This window comes from Gavialis gangeticus, unplaced genomic scaffold (assembly GCF_001723915.1).
Source record: "Gavialis gangeticus isolate Ggan-Ray unplaced genomic scaffold, GavGan_comp1, whole genome shotgun sequence".
Taxonomy (NCBI): domain Eukaryota; kingdom Metazoa; phylum Chordata; order Crocodylia; family Gavialidae; genus Gavialis; species Gavialis gangeticus.
The window spans coordinates 10,519,886-10,530,178 of record NW_017729001.1 but is presented as its reverse complement, the minus strand read 5'-3'; the positions used below and the strand labels follow the sequence as shown (position 1 = coordinate 10,530,178).

The 10,293-nt window shown below is 42.7% G+C and overlaps 1 protein-coding gene across 1 annotated transcript in view; it reads right to left on the bottom strand.

Annotated features, from left to right (window-relative positions):
• The window catches only part of TMEM233 (transmembrane protein 233), a 26,385-nt gene that overhangs the window by 15,805 nt on the left and 287 nt on the right, over positions 1-10,293 (bottom strand). The gene's annotated exons all lie outside the window — the stretch shown is intronic.

Here is a 10,293-nt window from a genome sequence, read left to right as displayed (position 1 = left end):
ACACATAGATTTAATAGATTTCATAGACATTAGGGCTGGAAGGGACCTTGTGAGATCATTGGGTCCAGCCCCCTGCCCAAGGGGCAGGAAGTCAGCTGGGGTCAGATCATCCCAACAAGATAAGCATCCAAGTGTTTCTTAAGGTATCCAGAATAGGTGCTTGCACCACTTCTGGGAAGAATCTATTCCAGACTCTGGAGACTCAGATGGTAAAGAAGTTTTTCCTTATGTCCAGTGTTAAATGGTCTTCCAGCAGTTTGTGACCATTCAACCTTGTTTTCCCTCAGAATGCCCTGGTCAACAGATGTTCCCCCAGTTCCTGATGCACATCTCTTATATACTTATAGGCTGCCACCAAGTCACCCGTGAGCCTTCACTTCTCCAGGCTGAAGAGTCCCATGCCTCCCAGCCTCTCCTCATAAGGCCTGTTCCCTTGACCTCTAATCATGTGCATGGCTCTCCTCTGGACTCTCTCAAGCTTCTCCAACTCCTTTCTAAAGTGTTGGGCACAGAATTGGATGCAGTACTCCAGCTGTGGCTTCACAAATGCTAAGTAAAGTGGGAGGATGACTTCTTGGGTCTTGCTTGAGATGCATCAGTAGATGCAAGCCAGTTTTATTTGCTTTGCCGGTTGCAGCATCACATTGGTAGCTCATGTTCATCTTATGGTCAATCATGACCCCCAAGTCTCTTTTGGTTGCAGTGCTAGTGAGTGTAGCACTGTTGAGCCTATAAATATGATGTGGGTTTTTTCTTCTGAGGTGCAGCACCTTGCATTTCTCTATGTTGAATGTCATCATGTTTTGATCTGCCCACCTTGTGAGCCTGTCCAGGTTGGCCTGAATTGCCAGCCTATCCTCTAGAGTGACCGTACTTCCCCATAATTTGGTGTTGTCTGAGAACTTAGCCAGTTTGCTTCTGATACCCAAATCCAGATAATTTATTAATATATTAAAAAGTATTGATCCAAGTACTGAGCACTAGGGGATGCCACTGGTGACCATGCACCATGTTGACTCGGTTCCATTGACTATCACTCTCTGGGTCTGACCATGGAGCCAGTTCCCTAGCCATCAGACTGTAAGGTTGTCGATGCTGCAGTTCCCCAATTTTACTATGAGGACATCATGGGAGACCAAGTCAAAGGCTTTTTCGAAATCTCAATATATGACATCAACCTCTTTTCCTTTGTCCAGGTGATGCATTACCTGGTCAGAAGGAAATGAGGTTGGTCAGGCAAGACCTACCCACAACAAAGCCATGTTTGCTATCTCTCAGAATGCTGCCTTCTGTTAGCCTGTTGTTGATGGTTTCTTTGATCATTTTTTCTAAGATCTTTCCAGGGACTGAGGTCAAACTGATTGGCCTATAGTTCCCTGGATCTTCCTTCCTTCCTTTCCTGAAGAGAGGCACCACATTGGTCCTCTTCCAATCTTCAGGAACCTCTCTCAAGCACCACAAGTTCTGAAATATCCTCGCCACTGGTCATGTTATGATGTCAGCCAACTCTTTTAGCACTCTTGGGTGCATTCTGTCTGGGCCAGCTGAGTTGTGGATGTCTAGCCCCTCAAGCTATTCTCTCACAAGATCTTCGCCAATTATAGGCATATGATCACCCTTACCTTGGTAGTCCTGCATCCTGTCAGGCAGGGTGATCCCCTTCACAAAACAACTTACCTTATAAAAGACACAAAGCAACTTACCTTATAAAAGCCAAGAACAGAAAACCAGGAGCATGAAGAATATATGTGCTGTAAGTAAGCATATGAGCAAGCGAGATGAATGTCACTGCAAGGTCTGTAAATGGACCTAGTTCATTTCCCATTTTTTTCCAGTGTTTATTTTTCAAAACCAAATTTTGAAGACTTGATTATTAGTTCCTTGTTAATGAAAAAAACAAAGTAAAGACACTTACTGTATGAACAATCACTGGGCAGGGACTTTGCCTATTTAGATTTTTGTAAAGCATTTTATATTATTAATTATAATTATAATATAAATGTGTAGGTGTGCAGCATACACAGTGTTCTGAGAACAGCACCCTAAAATTAATCTGGCATTTGTATGAGTGCATATCTTCAAGTATATGCTTACATACTATATATAGCAACTATTCTATAGTAAGAGTCATAAACTATAAGACCAGAAGGGGTCATTGTGAACACCTAAGTCTGAGCCATCTCTAGAAAATAGTCCATAGGCATTCTCTGAGTTAAAACTTCTTTGTACTAGATTGTATCTTTTACAAGCACTCTGATATGGACAACCCCTATATATTCCGATTTATGTGAGGCAAATGGCATTTGGTAACTATTCTTAAAATTCATCCATTGGAAGGATTAGTTTAAAAATTTAGGGGAGCACGGTGGCATGGGAACAGGTCCAGATTTCTTTGTCAGATCAAAAAATGGGATTACCTGCTGTATTTCCTGGAGCAACCAAATTAGTCACAACTTGATTGTTTTATTATTTACTGACATTCAAGACGTATGGAACATGTAGGGCTTACCCAAGACATTGAAAGAAATGGTCAAATAAACCAATCTGTGGGCTAAGTAATATAGATTTTCTTTAAAAAATTAATTCAGGAGGCAGCAGCTTATACTATTATTAAAGTATTTAGCTGTGGGTTGCTTTGTACAACAGACAATTATAGCTAATTCAAGGCAAGTGAGAGAACTCAGGCTATGGACAGCAGGAAGAAAATTAACACGGGTGATAATAACATATACAGTTGAGTTTAAAGGCCCAGTTTTGCCCTTTTTTTCATGCTAAAAGTCCAATTCTACCCTCTCTACAGAGTAGAACAGTCAACAAAAGTGCTCCATCCTCATATGCATTTTGTGGCCAGCAGCCAATATTTTTCACTTAATTTGAGGTTTTCCTGGCAAATTGTCTTAAAGAAAGCAGTGTGACAAAGGAAATCAAGCAGTTGTTTTTTACAGTTTGAAAATTCTTTCACTGCTCTGTGCTGTGTCCTATTTACAAAATGCCTCATTTGGGAGACTTCAGATGGAGATTTATTTGAAAGACCTTAGTATGGTCTAGTGCAGTGGTCTCCAAAGTGGGGTGTGCAAGACGATCCATTGGGGTGCAGGAAGAAAATATTAGAACGTCTATTTCTATTTCTATAAATATATATATATTGGGGGTGCGTGGTCACAAATTTTTTACTGATAGGGGTGCGCAATCAAAACACTTTGGAGACCACTGGTCTAGTGCATAAGCCCAAAATGGAGATACTGAAAAGTATATTAAAGGAGAGATTCATTGCTGAATGAGGTACTGTGAAATCCAGTGAGATTCCTAATGACTACTGCCACCCATGATGACCCTTATGAAATCTGATGGGGTGATTTACAGAGTTTGCCTGGTGCACCTACGGTGCCTTAAACATATTTTGCCACAACAGCAAGTCTTTACACATAGATCTCTTGTACTAAGTCTGATAGCATAGCACCATGCTAACCTCTGCTGGTTTAAGTGAGTGCTCTAATTCCATGGTCTGGCCTGAGGAAACACAAGTCTGTACCTAATGATACCTGGGTTACTGTTGTGACCTATGAAATTTAGGACCTGTCCAGCAAAAACAGTAGAAACACTAGAAATGATTACACTGGCATCAGTGAGCTTTGGATCAGGCTCTCAAGGAAGAGCACGGAATGATGGTCTTTAGCATCCTATCTACAGAACTGGGAATCTGTAAAGTACCAGTACACCTGGTATATCTGTTTCTGTGGACTGTATACACTAATAAAGCAAGCTGTAATTGCTGTAACCACAAGACAAATACATCTTTGTGGCCACTGATAATAAGGATGGATAAAACATCTCAGAGTTTTGGGGTGGGGGGTTCTCAAGATGCTGCTAGTGGTCCCAGTTTAGGGTAGTAGAAGGCTACTCCTGTGCACTTACCTACTTTCAAACGTTTGTGTTTAACTGTAACTTTGAATTTCACATTCTTCTAATGCCCTTCCATTTTTTATAATACTTTTACCTTTGATTTACTGATACAAACTCTCAACCTTCAGACTTATTTGTGAATACATTTATGTGGCACAGTATCAGAAAAGTATTTCAGTTAATATAAATCATATACTTTTGATAGGTAGCTTTCCTGTTGTTACATACCAAGGCCATGCAGACCATGAAAGTGCATTTGAAACTGAGAGGACACCAAATATTACTGCATAGCTTTTGTTCCCTAAAGACCCGATCCTTAATCTTAGATCTGTTTAGCCGCAGTCAGCATCAAAGGAAGACCAACAGACTGTAATAAGGGGTATCATTTGCTAGACACTGTATATGTTCTGTTTATTAAGGAACATCCAGGGTTTCATGGGGCAAATCCATCCCTGGTATAACTTTCTTGAGCTCAATGAAGTTAAGGAGAATAAATAAATTTCTGTAACTTCCTGACTTAAATTGTGGCCGGTGATTTGTTTTTGAGCAAGGGCTAGTGCAAGTAGAAGGAATAAAGCTGAGCAGGAATTGGATTTTCCATTTAGTGGGAGATCCTGTGAGTTCAATTTCCCCCTATCCTCCCATTCTGGAATGAAAACAAAACACTTCAACATTTTTTTCAAAACAAAATTCCTGCCCCAGGTTTGTTTGGGGTCAGGAAGAAAGCTTCATTAGGATTTTGCCTTTAGTTTTGGACAAGTCAAAAGTGAAAAATCATGTTTCTAATGAAAAGGCAAAATGCTCCATTCTGAAAATATTAAAGCAGGACACTTCTACTTGAACTGCTTTATGACTTTCTTTTAATTTTTCCCCCTTAAACTTAACTGACAACCGTGTGTTCCTGTGAACTATATTGGTTTTCACAGATGGGAATTTCCTGAAAGAAAAATAGGTTGCTGCAAAATTCTCAACCTAGTCTTGTAAAGGAGCTTCTCTTCTTATAGTCCTGTAAGGCAACTGGGCTTCCTGAAAAGTATGTTTCCAGGGATGAATTGCATATTTTGTTTAAGAAAACAAACACCTCTGGTGGCCAAAGCCAAGAGCAGATCAATGTTATTTATTTATTAATTGAATTCAATTTAATTACTGTAACAGCAGTCCCCTGTATGTTCCCCTGTACAAGGCTGTAGGCACCCCAGCACACAGTCAGCTATATCCCTCTTTTTTAAAAGTCATTTTGTTATTTCTGACTATACTTTCTAACTGGAGGTAACACAAGTGTAGGGAAACATTAGCAAATATGCCTAAAGCTGACCAGGACAAATGCTTTTTAAACAGCATTTGAACACCGAGAAAGGGAAGGACAAGCTGCAAAGGACATGTTGCACCATTTTGCACTTCCACTTCTTCCAAAGACTTTCTGTAATGCCTCTGCTCAAGAAAACTAGCAGACATTCAAATTCAAACAGGATGAAGCCAGTTGTGGCCTGAATTGAATTGCCATTGTGAACCTCAGACCCTGAATTCTAGAACAAGTAAAACCAGGCGGAAGTGGCCATATTGCCCCACTGGTCTCTCAACTCAAAGGGCTGAAGGGGCATTGCCAAAAACTAACAAAGGGCATTAACCAGAAATGCCAAGTGGAAATATACATGAAAGAGCCAAATCTTGTTCCATGTAAAGCCAATATGAAGCTTACCAGGCTTCAGTGGAAACAGGGCAGGCACAAAATTAACACAGGTGTTTGGACACTGGAGTCTGAGCAGAATCTGACCCAGAGCTCAGTGAAATCATGGCAAGTCTTTTAACTGAAGTCAGTGGGATCAGGATCAGGCTCATAGTGAACAGAGTGGAAACTGAGGAAGATACTAGAGGATAACAATACATCCATTCACTTCGCCCTTTTGCAGTGCCTTTCACCCTAGGAGCCTGCTCACATCTAACTGAAAATACAACACCCCTTCTTTAGGTATTAAAAGATACCGAAAAATCCTTTTTTGAGAGCACTATGATCTGCCTCTGTGGTGGGGTGTATCAAATGGTTAATATAGTAAAGCCATACAACAGAACAGCAGAAGCAGAAGAGAAACAAGTATTCAATATCCCACTGGAAAAGCAGAGCAAGTCAGGTGGGGAGAACATAATTATCCAAGGAAGAATTTTGGAAAGGACACTGGGGTAAACAGATCTCCGTATGCAAAGTGCCAAGGAACCCTCAATGACCTCAGCTCTCTTGGACCGCAGTTTGATGGCTTATGCAAAAGAAAGCATGTCTAGCACTACAGGACTACATCACCCTCCTGGGCTCCATGGAGAAAAGGTTTTGCTTGTATTAGTTTTCAGTGTACTGCCTTTCAATTTTCTTGACTGTTCCCCTGGTTTTTATGCCATGAGCAAGAGAAAGAGAAGCCCCTGATTTGTCCTCTCTTAATGAGAGAGGCAGGAAGTAAGGAAGAGAGAAAAAAAGGGTGGGTAGGTAGAATCTGTTCCCAACTGCAGCAAAGGAAATATGGCCTAAAATGGCTAAGCCTGAGGCCTCTAAACTTGAGAAAAGGTGGAGTGAAATCAGGGAGATCAAAGGAAACAGAGCAGAAATTACAGAGGGCAACATGAGAGACAGAAGGAGCTTGAAAACAAGTCTGTCATTTAATCCCCAGGGTCAGTTAGAGCCTAAGAGATGATGCATTTCTTGTGAATAGTATTTTGGTTGTCAGCATTTGAGAAGAACTTTGGAAGGATGTGACACAAATGGAGACTGAGCCCGAGCCTGCCCCTGCTGGAGTCAGTGGGAGTTTTGCTATTAACTCTTCTGGGAGCAGAATCAGGCCCATACTGGAAATGGGCATGTCACCATCTCTACTAGCAACAACTCTGTAGCATTCTCTGTAACAGCAAGGTGTCTGATTATCTCTACAGCCTGGGCGGCAGCCAAGTACCTTCTGTAAGGAACACCGCACAACACTTTACTGGGTATGAATATAAATCTGTAGGGATTTTGCAAAATATCCTGGAAAACAAAGGATTTAGATTCCAGAAGACGTGAATGTGCAAACAAAAAAATGTTCCAGTGCAGAACAGGGTGCAAGTTCTGGAAGAAGCACTTACAAGTGCTGAAGGTCTATGGGGTGGTAATAGGGTTGCTTCACAGAAACTTGGGCAGATTATTGGTGTGAGAAGGGAGTGGTTCAGAATGAGGATGATGTGGAGACAAAGGACTTTCATGCAGAAGTAAAGAGCTTTTTCTCTTCAGGGAGTGGGTGGTTAAAAGCTGTCCAGGAGTGTTCAGCATTCAGGAAGTGCTCTTCCCACAATGGTTTCTGTATATCCCATAGAGACAATTATTTGAGCCTGCCTATAAAAGCCCATGTGATTTTAAACTGAGCTGTGGATAAAGACCTCTCCGTAAGGGGAGAAAAGGATCACCAGGGGAACTAATGAGCCAGTTTCTGCCCTCAGCTGTTACATCTGTGCAATTCCTTTGGCCTTGGTGAAAACACAATTTTGAGATTGCAGGAAACAGGCATTTACAAACCACCATGGTGAATTATTATTTTATATTGATATAGTATCCAAAATATTCACAGATGAAAAGGATGCTAGAAACCATCAAACCAAACAGCCTTCAATCAAGAAAGACGGTGTGTAGCATGAGATTTTTAAAAACAAAGAAAAAGGGAAACGTAACGACAGCCAATGCCCCGCATCTCTGCAAAATGTGTCCGTCAGGAACACCTTGGAAATGTTATTTGAATTAATGTTCATATTAAGCATGCATGTTGGTGTCCAAGCATGGTTACTGATTAGTTTTAGACTACTGCGTTTTATTACATTTTGTCTATGTGTAGTTATATTAGTACATAGATTGATGAGTTTTTTCACTTAGCTTTTCAGCCTATCAGACAAAGATGCAAGGTTAATCTTTTAAAGTCCTTCAGTCCTTAAACAATAGTAGCTTACTGACATTCTGGGTCATATCAGTTTTAATAAACTGAGACCCAATTCTGCTACCATTATCCAGACAAGTAATTACCCAAATGGTCTTGGTGAAATCAATGGGGCTACTTTGGTTAGCAAGGATCTGCTTACACAAAAGTTTGTATGGACCAGCCTGTTTCGAATCAGTGAACTTAGTACACTGATTTTCATGCGTTACTGAAAAAGAATTCAAAGTATCTGTGCTTTACATATTCTTATGGAAAAAATAGCGTCAGACTGTCAGAAAAGCCAGTATTTACTGCTAAAAATCACATCTATGGAATGTAAATGGGTGAAGCAAAAAACACATCTGTTCAGGATTCTGCTTCACAGTTTTCACTTTCATATGCAAATGCACGTCAGATTAAACTTCTGCAATATGGAATTAGTTGATCTAACAGATGTAGTTAATTGCTATAACCTTTATCATTAGGATAACAGGCTAACAAAGGCCAGGCTTGCCTCATCTTTCTCTCCATATTTTGTCTGATAAATATTTCAGTTTGTATTTATCTAGCAGGAGAACACTATGTTGAAATGCTGATTTATGATAGACACTATTATCTCTTAATGGTTTTGGCTGATCCACTGAGGTACTTAGGCACATGTCTAACTTTGTTCATGTACATTAAAGGTAGGAAAGTGCTTAAGTACTTTACTGAATAGGGAATTTAATTGTTAGTAGGACTGCCAATAAGACTGATGGAAGAAAACACTTCAAGATTCAGGACACAACACTTTGTAACTTTCTTAAGTCTATAAATCTCCACCTCCTTTCTGTCAAGTGTGAGCAGCACCATCTCCCAGGTTCCCCATGGCCATAAGGACAGCTGGATAAAAAAAAACAACAACAAAAAACCCATCTTGGCAGGTCTGGGCTGATGCTGGTAAGAAGAGGAGAGCTCTTAGAAAAAAACTTGTTTCCTCAGTCACAACCCCCACGGTCCAGGACATCTGTCCTCACATTGTTAGTCAGTCTGCAGTCCCTGGATTCATTCTGCTACTGGATGCCTGAAATGTTAAGTGGCAAAAAGCACCCAGTTCTCACCATGCTCCACCAGAACGTGCACCCCACCTGCCCCGCGCAGTTCTGACCCTGGAGATTTGTGCATTCGTGACCTCCAAACTCGTGTATCGTTACTTGCTACATAAATATCTCAAAGTGCTCCAAATACTACAAAACAGCAGCCCCTGCCTATCAGCACAGGTGGCTATGAACACACTCCTTTTCTTTCTCCCCCTAATGCTCTCATTGGCCCCACGGCCCAATTCCAGGTCTCTCTCCTGACATCCAAAGTCCTCCATGGGGCTGGCCCGAGTCACTGAGAGATCAATTCTTCCTCTGCCCTCCTGCCCCTTCAGAACAGGAGCAGGGAAACGGGTAAGTGCAAGACAACCTGCCTTGCATCCATGGCTGGCTTCCCTCACACGAGGGAAATGAAGGATCGCAGGACCAACTCCACTCAGAACTTAATGGAAACAGCTTTTAACTTGGCTTTCCCTTCCTGAGCTTTTCCTAGGGAAACACAAACTAAAACACCTCTAAAAGAAGCTATTTCTCCTAGAGGGTGGGAAGGGAAGAGAGAAAGTATTTTAAGTGTTTGGAAAGCACTCAAGAGCCCACAGCGAGGTGGGTCATGAACACAACTGGATAGGTAGGCGTCCAGAAACCTTTACTCCCATGTGCTCCCATCCCACAGCAGTGAGCATCCCAGGCGGGACTTCTCTGTGCATTTGAGTAGAAAGAGCGACTTGGTTCTTTGGTTCCCGACACTGGGGATGCAGACTTGATCCTAGTTGTCTAAGGCAAAATGGTGGCTCAGCTAGTAGTCCAAAAGGCACAGCCCTGCGTGCTCACCTGCTCTAACCCCTTGTCAGACTGACATGCAGCAGCTGGCAAGGGGGAAGAGTTGGAGGTGATGTTTCAGGTTCGCCCCCGAAATTGTCAGGAGCAGAGAAACTGCCAAGTGCAAGACAAAGCTCCCTTGCTTCAGGGAGGGAAACCCGGCTGTCCTCACAGGAGGGCGGCTGTGTGAACACATCCTTTTCACTCTCCCCCTAAGACCTCTCCTTGGCCCCAGAGCCCAGTTCCAGGTCTCTCTCCTGGCATTCAAAGTCCTCCAAGGGGCTGGCCCTAGGCACTGAGCGATCACGTCTTCCTCTGCCCTCCTGCCCCTTGGCAGCAGGACCAGCGCTGGTGAGGGCAAGCTGGCTCCCCTCAGGCAAAGGAAGTTCAAGGTGGATTTTGCAGCCAGGACCACCCGGTTCCTTCCAGTGTCGCGGGCGAAGCCGAGTAAACGGGGCCCCCGCCAGACCCCCCGCGCCCCGTGCCTGGGGCCGGGGCACATTTGCTGCTGGGGCGACAATCCCTCCTCCCGCAGGGCCGAGGCCGGGGCCGGGGCCGGGGGCAGGGGC